The sequence below is a fragment of the Anas acuta genome, chromosome 15 (assembly GCF_963932015.1).
Source record: "Anas acuta chromosome 15, bAnaAcu1.1, whole genome shotgun sequence".
Taxonomy (NCBI): Eukaryota; Metazoa; Chordata; class Aves; order Anseriformes; family Anatidae; genus Anas; species Anas acuta.
In genome coordinates, this window is record NC_088993.1 from 14,499,216 (window position 1) to 14,510,099 (window position 10,884).

The following is a 10,884-nucleotide window of genomic DNA, read 5'->3' on the forward strand; positions in this document are numbered from 1 at the left end:
GGACACAGCAGACATTATTTCCAGCTCATTTCAAGTTTTACTCCTCTGCTGTTTTTTGTCGCGCTCCGTTCAGCACTTGGTGATTTTGCTCCATAACAATGGGATCAGTGTCTGGTAATGAGTGTGAGCCACAGGGCTGCATCCTGCAAAACTGGGACACGCTGGTAAAATGCTGACTGTGCCCCCCTTCCTGCGAGGCATTAACCCTGAGATTTTAAGGCAGCGGAGAGGGGATGAGCCCTGGTTATGGGAGATCTGTGGGAGATTGCTGGAGACCTCCTCTCCCACCCTGAGCAAGCCGTACTCATGGAGCTGCTCTTAATTTTATGTCTTATTTAGCCATCAGCAGTGCTCTGGTAGCGAGCACTGAAAAGATGAGGGGAAGAGCATTAGGAGACAAGTCTTATTTACAGCTTGGAAAATCCGCATTTTAGAGCAAGGCACCTTAGTTAAAAACTGGGAAAGACAAAGGGGCACCTTGCAAGGGTGTGTGTTGCCTGGGCAACTAGCACAGCGTCTGCAGCCCTGCAGCCCCTGCAAACATCCTCGCCGTGCTGCTTTGCTGTGCGCTCACGCCTCGAGCTTTGCTCCTGCTCGTGTCCGCCTCTGCTTCACTGAGCTGCCGGCTGGGGAAACGGGTAGGGTCTGGCACAAGGAGTCTAAGTATGCTGCTGGCAAGAAATTAATCTTCCTCCAGTCTTTCAGCTTGCCTAAGCTGCTGTGTTTTGCAGAGGCTCAGCCCTGTGCTTACACGCGCTGCGGGCTGCACCCGTGTGCACCTTCAGATGGAGCTGGGTTCATTCGTGTCCTCTGCTCAGAGCTGAATCCTGCGTATCTGGCTGTGCCTGGTATCAAAGTTACATTTATGTAGTAGTTAGGCTTGAGGACAGATGCTTGCCTCTTCTTTTTCTGCTCCTTTTTTTTTTTAAAAAAAAAAAAAGAAAGAAACAACACTGTGAAAGAAAAACACACTCATCTTGCAGAGATGGGAGCTCTCTTGACAGCAAAACAGCATGATGGATGTGCCAGGGCATCATTTCATCAGAATATCAAGCCATGAGGTTGGCTACTGCCATTCATTCTTGTCATTTGAATCCTCTTGATGTGTAAGATGACATTAAAATCCTGTAAGAGAGAAGTGCTGTGGTTCTCCTTGTCAGGGCAGGCTGTGCTGGTGCGTCCCGCCAGCCTGGGCCAGGGCAGGCAGAAGGCAGCTCTTCCTCGGGCACGAAGGTAAAACAAAAAAAGCCTGCTGGTACTTAGTGCCAGTCTGGCTCCATCTTCCAAACAAAGGTAAGGACAATTCTCAGCTGCCATGAACATAGGAACAAACTGTCATGGCATTTTATTTTTTTGCAATTTTCTTCACCCTGTTCATGTAAAAAGTTGGGGTTGTTCCCTTTGCTGGTGGCAAAAGAGATCTGCTTTTCTTGAGCCTGTTGCTGTTCTCTGCCTTTTTCTTTAACATCTTGAGCAGTGGGCCAGTGGCCAGGTTTCTAAAGGTGTTTAAGCATCAACAGATGCAGCTGGGTACCTGGAGGGATTTTTCAAAAGCATCTTGCTGTAATTGTTTATGATATTCTGCACTCCTGTCATGATCTCTTCGGCAGCATCACTATTCCTGCCAGCATTGCATTTTCTATTGCAGAACTGAGCTGAATTTTGCTTCTTTTCTTCCTCCTAGCCCCGGAATTCCAGGAAGATGTACAAAGAGAGAACAAAACGGGCAAGATTTGCTGCGGATGGTTATATCTGTGGAGATTTTGGTGTCCTCATAAATACCAACAGCATGCTGACAAGGTGCGTGCTTTCATCTACAGCAGCAAACTCCAGTACAAGCAGGGCATTTTCATAGATGTGATCTTGGACCAAGAAACATAGAGAAAAATCAGCCGCTTGGTCCCTTTGAAATGCAAACTATTCCCATGTTGCAACATCGTGCCCAAATTTGCTAGCGGATTTTGAGCACCTGCGTGCTCTCTTAGAAGCAGCAGTTGCTTTGCAGAGAGCTTCCTTCTTGCTTTTGCCTGTGATGAGACAACGGAATCACAGTAAATTCTGGGGGTGACAGTTGTATTGTCATTAACTAACTGCGTAAAAACCCAACAGATTTCAGACAGATCTGCAGAAAGCCCCATCCCCTGCCCTGGGACGAGCTGCAGGCGAGGTTGCATCGCGGGGCGGTGATCGCAGCGAGTGGGTGTGCAAGCTCCATCCTGCACTGCCATCTATAGCGCGGCGCTGAGCACAGCAAATGGCACAAAGCAGACCTGAATGCCCCCAAATCCTTTGTGCAATTAATTAAAGTGGGGATGCAGGGAGCAGGAGGGCACCTCTGCCTCCGTGGCCTGTGCCGTGTGTTGGACAGGATGCGAGCAGCACGCTCAGGGTGTAAGTCCCATCTGCCCTCCTCTCTGCCTGCCCCTCATCTTCTCTTTTTGTTTGCAAAACAATTTCATCCCCTCCAAATCGATACAGAAATGGCCAGCTTTCTCCGGAGGGCAGCTCCAGATACACCAAATCAGAGGCGTGAAACCAAAACCCATTTTGACTCTGATGAGCAAAGGGAATTTCTTTTATTTTTGATTTTTAAACCAGATGTTGCTTTCATGCTCTGAAACCTCTGAAACAGCTGAATGGGTTTTCTTCAAACTCCTCGCACGCACAAAAATTCACCTTTGGGCTGCGAACAAGCTTAAGAAATCGCAGCGCGATGGAGATTTTTTTATTCCTCCCCTTGTCCTTTTTTGATTTGGAAAGTTAAAAGCATCCTAAAATAGAAGCTGAGAATTGGATTAAACGTCCCTTTGTTAACTCTAGCACTGCTTCCAAGTCTGCAATTATCCCTTCTTAAGGTCCCTGGTTCCCATCCCTCTTACACTTCCAGCTGCCACATTTTTTATTAAAATAACTACCATGGCTACAACGAGGACCAGCTCCTCCCTGATGCCAACCAAAGAGGGAGCTTTCCGAGATGGATGAGAGAAAACCCAAGTCTGGCCTTATTTCATGTCTCCACAACTCACCCATGATGCTGGGGACAGAGAGTAGGGTGGCAGGAGCTGGGGAGCCCTAAATAGCTTCCAACAAAATGGTCTTGTGGGATGCCTGACCCCAGTGACAGCCTCACCCTAGCACTCATTACTGGTCTTGAGAGACATGTATGTGGCTGACTGCAGTCCCTTTTGGTATCATACAGGAATATCCAGGAGCCTTGGACTCGCAGAAAACATCTTCATTGACAGGAGATGGACCAAAACTATCAGGTCCTGCTCTCATCATTGATTTTCAGCAACCCTCATCCGTGCTGATGAAATGTCTTGCATGAGTAAGTACTCCCAGCCTGAATACAGAGCAGATGAAGCCTGGTGTTGGTATGGGAGTAAAGCAGGGGAGGCTCTGCAGGTGCCTGAATGATGGATTTCAGACACCCCAGGAGCTTGGAGATTGAGGGAAAGCTGTTCACAGCATCCAAAAACGACTTGGTGAGAGCAGCCCGTGATGCTAACAGCCTGAACAGGCTCCACGCAGACCGATGCGATGGTCAGCTTGGGCATCGGCTGCTTTAGCAGAAAACAAAATGCTAAATGAAGCCCTGGGAAGCAAACCTCACACTGAGCCTGGGCTGTGGGTGAGCAACTCACAGGGAAGGAGACAGGAGGGGTAAAGCAGAGACAGGTTTTTATCATTTTAGCTAATGAAACGAGCCGTAAACGTCACCTGTTTACACCTCCCGTAATTCCTCTCCTTGTTCTTGCAAGCCCAATTCAATTTTCTTTTTATCCTTGCGTATGTATCGGTAAATAGCCAATTACTAGTGTTGGCCCCTGCCAATAAATTGCTTGCTTTTTATTTGTTCCCCTTCCTTCCAGAGCCCGTTGGCATTAAGCACTGCTGCGGTGTGCAGAAGGGGTGGAGGGCACATAAAGCAAGTCATTACTGAGCGTGGCCTCTCTTCTTGCACAAGGAGCATTCGGAGGATGCAAACAGCTGGAATATGGGTAATTTCATGACCATAAAAACTTCATTTTACTTTTATTGCTATCGAAAAGCTCCGGATAGGTGCATCTCTCATCCGGCTGATTAACCTGAGGTTAGAGCAGATGTGCGCCTCTGTGCACCGGCAGCGTCGTACCTCAGCTTCCCTCCGAAAGAAAACCAAAGGCGAAGCATTGCTGGCATGAAGAGACAAAGAATAGCCTCCCTTTTTCATCTGGCACGCCGGCGCAGCCTCGCTACGCCCACTTCGGCTGCTTTCAGCTCCCACCGTGCCTCCCGGTTGCCTAGCAATCCTAACAATATTTTATGAGGCTTTATTCCAGGGGCACAGCGTATTAATGCCGAATTTTAGCGAGGCGCTCCAGGAGAAGCAAGGAGGAGGCCTGAGATAACATCACATCGATTTATTACAGGCAGGCCTGGGGGAGAAAAAGAAAATGCCAAGTGGCGATGATGGGGATTTAGCAGTCAGAGCTGAAGAGCTGCTGGGAGCAGCGTTTTGCGGGATGATGCGTTGTACCAGCATTGTCTGAGCAGGAAACCTCTGCTGAAATTATCCCGTCTGGGTATCCAGATTGCTTCTCTGCAAGTTTGGGGATGCTGGGCCAGGGTTTTCCAGCAGTAGCTCTGGGCAGGATGATGCCCGCAGGCAGGTGGAAGGAGGCTGGAGGGGACGAGACCCACCAGGTGCTGGTGAGGAGCCACCAAATTTCCTTCCACCCTGGGCAAAATGAGAACGAAGGCACCAAAATGCATGAATCTGTTTCAAAGCACATTCCCTTGGCTTCTCCCTTCCTATCCCCAATCAAATATATAACCTGGGGTTATATTTTATACTATTAATTAACCCCTTGGGGTTAGGTTCACATTTTCTGAAGGCTACAGAGTTCCTATTTTCTGTTTTAGTTTGGCTGGCACAAACTTCATCTAAGACCCAAACTTGCTATAATGGCTACTCTTAATGTTTGGTGTTGGTTTTGTTTTAAGCCTGCCTTTAAAAAAGAAAAACAGCACCCTTAATTTTAGCAAAGATTACTCCATAATAGTAATCTCTTGCTAACATAAACTGAATTAGATTCAGCCATTTAACTCTTACATAATTATTATTTTGTTGATGAAGAATGACCTTCGGTTACGTTCTGCAACTGTTTCATTTCTGCAAAACATGTATTTATAAAAAAATCAATAGAAATGTTTTTGTGCCTTCTTATGTCTTTCACCCTATTTTCGGAGGTTTTTTTCTTTTAAATTCCAGGGTACACGTTTTTTGTCTAGGCAAATAAACATGTCCCCTCCTGCTTGTAAAGCAAGCACATTAGCATGAGGGTGCTGGTAAGTGAAAATTACTCTAAACAAAAGTGAAACCTATTTCATTGATTTTTTTCAGTGGCCAGGCTGAAGGACAAGTAAATTGGATTTTTAAAATCCTTTCACTTTTAATACTGTATGGTATTATTAGTAATGTGAGTAAGTAAAACAGTTTATAGCAGATGTTTTTCTAAAGCTGACAGTGTGCCCTTAGAGTGACACGCAGTGATTGTAAATCTGGTGTTTTCCAGCACGTAGAGCAAATGCCTGTATCACACTAACATATCCAGCCAATGCAACCAGCTGCAAAGGGGAGAGCAGAGCGGGAAATAGGACGGAGTTTCACACTTCATCCAGGATTTTACTGGGAAGCAGGGTTAGTGCTGGAAATATAATTGAAGGTTAGGTTTGCTCAGTGCTTTGGAGGGCCCTGCAAAGGAGCAGGATGTTTACAGGGGACTCTCCCCAGCGTCTGCTCCAGCAATCCCAAAGGATGCTTGGAGCCCATGGAAAGTAAATATATTTTACAGGTGCCTTTGCTGGCCTCTGCTTAATAACCCTGAGAGAACCAGACCTGCAAACAGGTCCCAGTGACTTCAAATCTCCTCTGCGGGATGAGGTGTAGCAGCTGGAGACCAGGGCAGTTCCCATGCGGGCCCCTACTCACTTCGGCAGGTCGGTGTCAGGACACTGCATTCTTCATTTCTGTCCTTGGTTTTCTGGCATTATTGGAAAGGAAGCAAAGCCACATGAAGAACGGCCACCACGTTCTTCCTCTAGGTCCAACCCGGCTGTTTTGTTTTTGTTTTAAGGATGTTTGGAGCCAGCTGCCTGGGTCAGAATGGCTGAATCCAGACCTTTTCCTTTTTTTCTTGGCATGGTTTGCCCAGTGTTGATTTTATTTTATTTTTTCCTTTTGAAGGGCATCTTTTGGTGTGCAGCTCTTCACCAGTAGGCTGATGGTTGATTAAATTAAATTAAAAAGGAGGGAGCTGATTAAAAAGAAGGTTGTCCATTGCTGGAATGGGGATCTGCTCAAGAAATGTTTGAATGCAACCGCTCCAAATGCCTGGGATAACACAGGGTGGAGGCTGCTGGATTGTTCACAGCACAGAGGTTGTGAATGCCTTCCATGCCCATGCCGTGGGTCATGGATCTGATTCCAGATCACCCAAGACCTTCCGTGTGGGCTCTGTGCCTGTAAAAACGCAGGAAGGAAGCTGGGATCAGGTGTGGCCGCTGTGGTTTGGGCAGCACGTGGCACTCGCTTTACAGAGCTGCGAATCACGAGGGATGTAGGGACAGCAAACATGCAGGTCCTGGCCTTCCTGTTTAAATGTTTTGTAATAATACAGGGTAAATTCTGTAGCTTTACTGGCTTCTCCAGCTTCTCGGGCAGGTTGTAAAGCAAGATACTTCAGATCAGCTGCTTCCAGCCCTCCAGACACTGCACAGAGCTTGTTTTCAGCAGCAGACAGGCAGTATATGCTACAGTTGCTCATAAAAGTCCAAAAACATATTCCTTTCAGGCTGAAATGTTTCATGTTTGATATCAGATTTTATATTTATTGGTTCAGTTGTTTTTAGCTGTTGAGAAGTTTGTGTTTTATTTTTCTTTCTCTATTCACATTGATGGAAAGCGAGAAAATGAGATCACTCAAAAACGGACCAAAGCAAATAATTCAGAGCTGGCTTGTGTTATATATTTCACCGAGGCCTGAGTTTCAAGCCAAACTGAAAGAAAGTTAGCGGAGTGGGTTTAAAGCTCAAAACACACACAACAGTGCAAAGTTTATGAATTATTTTAACTGCAACCTGTGAAATGGGATTGCTTTTGTAAAATTATCTCGACGACAAATGGTCTCGTTCAAGGCTTTCCAAAATGGGTGATCGTACATCAGGCAGTCCCTGGCATGGATTCTAGAACAGCGACAGCATATCTGCATTGGGAACGAGCAGATCATATAATATTTTAGGCAACGGCAGAGTCTGGGCATCAGATGTTCCTGGGTCTTTATTGTGTTTCGGAGAACTTGCTGTGAAAATACATTTCTGATAAGTGTGATTTGAAAAAAAAAATCCCTTTCTGAAACCTAAATAAGCTGTGAGAGAAATATTTCCAGCATCGTGGAGCTTACAGTAAACAGGATGGCAGCTGATTCAGAAAAGAAACAAATTGATTGCAATAGAAAGAACAACCTCCCTGGGTGGTGCTGCTCCCAGGAGGGAGCTGTGGGATGCAGCGTCTCATCGAACCCCATCTCACAGGTGCTGAGCCCTGCTCAGCCCCTAGCCCCTCGCAGGGGGCAGCCCTGGCTTTTGGGGTCTGTGCTGTTCAAGGGGCAGGTCCCATGGTCTGCCCACCTTTTTCTGTCTCTGATGTTGCTCCCTTCAGCCTAGCAGCCTGCTGGCATCAGGAGAAATGGTGTTTGGCACCCCTTGTGAGCTTTTGGGACCGGGAGTGTTCCCAGCACATCGCTGAATCACCAGTGTTGTTTTCCTCAGCCTTCTGCTGATTAAAAGCTGTGCAGGAAAAGAAAGAGCCCCTGTATCAATGCATCACCTCCTCCACAGGCCGGCCCTTTCTTATCAGCCCATCTGGGTCAAACCCCTGCTCAGAGCTGCTGTGAAGGATTTGTAAAGCTGTTCTGGTTGAGGAGGGGTATCTGTAGCTGTCCCTGAGGAGATCAGGGCTCTGCTGCCCTCCCCAGACCCTCAGCAGCAGGTTGCATCCTCGCTGCTGCAGGCTTCACAGGTCAGGCACCCACACTGTGGCTGAAGTTTCTGTAGATATATGAGGGCTGTCCCAGGTCAGGGCCGAGGGACATCGCTGGGGAGGCGCACGGATCAGGGTTAAAAGCACAGAGCACTCAACAGGATTGAGAAAACAGGTACAAATCCCGTGGGAGGCTGGGGCAGGCACCGTGCCTGTGTGCGGGACAGATAGCCTCGTGTGTTTCAAAACAAACCTGGCAGCCCAAATTCGATTTGACTTCTTGCAACAGCTTGGTTAAGAAGAAAATCCTAACAAAGGAGCATGAGAGCAAACCCCCTTTCACTCCCATGTCACAGTGTTGTGATTTCAGAGACAGAAAAGGGAATTAAAACCCATCCAAGTGGAGAAAGAAGTGAGGCCGCTCCCGCACACAGGTGTGTAAGGGAAAGCAGCTCCCCACTTACAGGGCATGGTGCTCATCACTCGCATCTGCTTCCAATCAGCTTGGACAGAAGCCATAAAAGTGTTTAAAAGCTGCTTGATGGCTGAGAGAAGGGCAAGAGAAAGAGGTTGTGGGGAGCCGTGCAGGAGCAGTCGAATTGGAGGGAACGCTGCCCTCTTCTTTATTTCATCTAGGTATGTGTGATGGACCCAAAGCGTCTGCTTGCTCGCTAACGATGCACGCTTTACATCCCCCTTAACCCGATCAGGCAGAGAAATGCTGGACTAGGCTTGCACGGAGACAGCAGAGCCTCTTTTACTTGGAGTAATTGCTTTCCTTCGCTCCTCTCCTCCTCCTTCCCCGGGTCAGGGCTGCGCGCATTAGGCTGGCTTTCATTGTTAGCATCAATGTGTTGTCTAGCTGCTGGGTAAATACATCAAGCGGCTCATGCCCAGCATGCAGTTCACATCTTTCCTCTCTGCCGAGGCTGCTTTTCAATTACGCTTTGGTCTGGGGGTAGAACAGATTTCCTGCGGTGTTGAAGCTGGGCAGATTCTTTGCTGAATTGGGGCTTGATAAATATGTATTCTGTCTCGTGCATCAGGATGGAGAGAAACAGCCCCGTGAACTGCTTGAGAAACGCAGCATTTAACTTACAGAAATTAAGTGTTTTTAAGCAGATGCCACCCAGCAGATAGATCTAGAAACGTAGCCTTTTATCACCATTTTTATGAGATTTGTTTGCCCAGTGCAGTGATATCTGGGTGACCAGAAGAACCCATTGCATTCATTTGACCACAACTGATAGCACGGAACAGATTCCTGCTGTATGGTGCTACAATGACACGCTGCCAAGCAAATGTTTGACAAAGGAAAGTCGGGTTCTGTGCCCTTCTCTGCACGATGCTGGGTCTGTCCTCGCTGCTTGCTGTTCCTGTCCCTTTCCCAGCTGCTTTGAGCATTTAATTTCCACTCCCAGCTCAGGCTGGCCTATTGGCACAGGGGTGGTGGCACAGGGCAATGCCTCAAAAGGGCGCAGGGTGTCACTGCAAAGGGTTTCGCCTGCAGCAGGTTATTTCTGCCTGTGCACAGGCTGTGTAGGCAGGGTGTGGGCATCCCACATCTGGCTGGTCTGGAGCACAGAGAAATAGCTGGAGATGGCACTTTTTTGCACAGCTCCAGTTCCTAGGCATATTGAAGGGGTGGCACAGGGACCGTGGTGTTGTCCCCCCCACCCTGTCCCATCCCCAGGGGCTGCGGCTGTTCCCATTTTGTGGTATCCATCTGGTGGCTCCCGGCCACCTGAATGTTTTGGTATGCAACTTGTAGAGTCAGGAAGTTTGGCCACACCTGCAGACGCATCCATCCAAAACCTGCCGAGGAAAATGAACCACTTTAAAGTCAATCCAGCCATACGGAATGAGATTAATTCAAACTATTCGGAGCGCATTTACATCAGGTGTTTACACTGGGATAGCCGGCTTGACTTTAAGCAGGATTAGGCGATTGGAGGAGCGCAGCGCGTTTCCTTGTCTGAAGGGCCCTTGGTTTGATGCTGTTGCGGGGTGGATTAGAGCCGAGCAGAGCGTCAGAGGCTGCCGAGCACAGCGTGCTGCTGCTCGCCGTGCACTGAGCTCAGGGAACGGATGCCGCAGGCAAGCAGGCTGGTGAGACACAATGCGAAGCATAACCCGCCAGGCAGCCAGGAGGAACCCCGTTTCTTTCTGCCACCTGATCGCATTTTGCGTGAAGTTGGGATTTATCTCAGCGGCGCTTCCAGCGTAAGCAGCAAATTCCTCTCGGAAGAAATTTTCAGGCAGAAAGAAAAAGATTTGTCGGAAGAAACGCAGATGCACGCTGGCTGATTCATGCAGCGAGAGTGTCTCGGTGGTGGGGGGTGGCTGTGACACGTGTGAACGAGCCCTTCGGCATCCCCAGCTCCACTCTCCTGGTGCACAGATGCTGTGTACGAGTTATTCTCCAACTGGAGCTGCAGAAATCTGTAGCCTATACCCAGTGTGGGACAGGTAATGGGATGCAGCCCTTGCAGCGACACGTCTCTTGGCTGTACATCAGTTGTCCATGTGGGTCCCCAGGGCTGCTGGTACCTCCTGTGTGTGGAACAAATGCATCACAGCCCATTTTCCTATGCAGCTTTGGAAATATTTACTGACACTGTCTGGGAACTGCCTCACCCTAGTTCTGATATTTTCGGGGTCCTGCTGAATGAATGGCACAGTGCTGGGTTCTCGAAGAGCCTTAGACGCGAGCTAAAATCCACACCCCTCCAGTGCTGCTTTCCCTTTCTTTGGGCAGCTCAACAGTTGCTCCAATATAGCGCCTGGTTTCACTTTGCCTGTCTGCACACGCACGCCTACCAGCTTGGGGCCATTTTTAAGCATGCTTAGCAGTACTCTCA

At 48.3% G+C, this 10,884-nt stretch overlaps 1 long non-coding RNA gene across 1 annotated transcript in view; it reads left to right on the forward strand.

The window, feature by feature from the left end:
- Nucleotides 1-5,191, forward strand: part of LOC137864800 (uncharacterized) — a 25,933-nt gene extending 20,742 nt beyond the window's left edge. Inside the window, exons 2-4 of the long non-coding RNA XR_011101623.1 lie at nt 1,685-1,800; nt 3,200-3,328; nt 3,873-5,191. This is a non-coding gene — a long non-coding RNA (uncharacterized lncRNA). The remainder of the gene's footprint in view (nt 1-1,684; nt 1,801-3,199; nt 3,329-3,872) is intronic.
- The last annotated feature ends 5,693 nt before the right edge of the window (nt 5,192-10,884 follow it).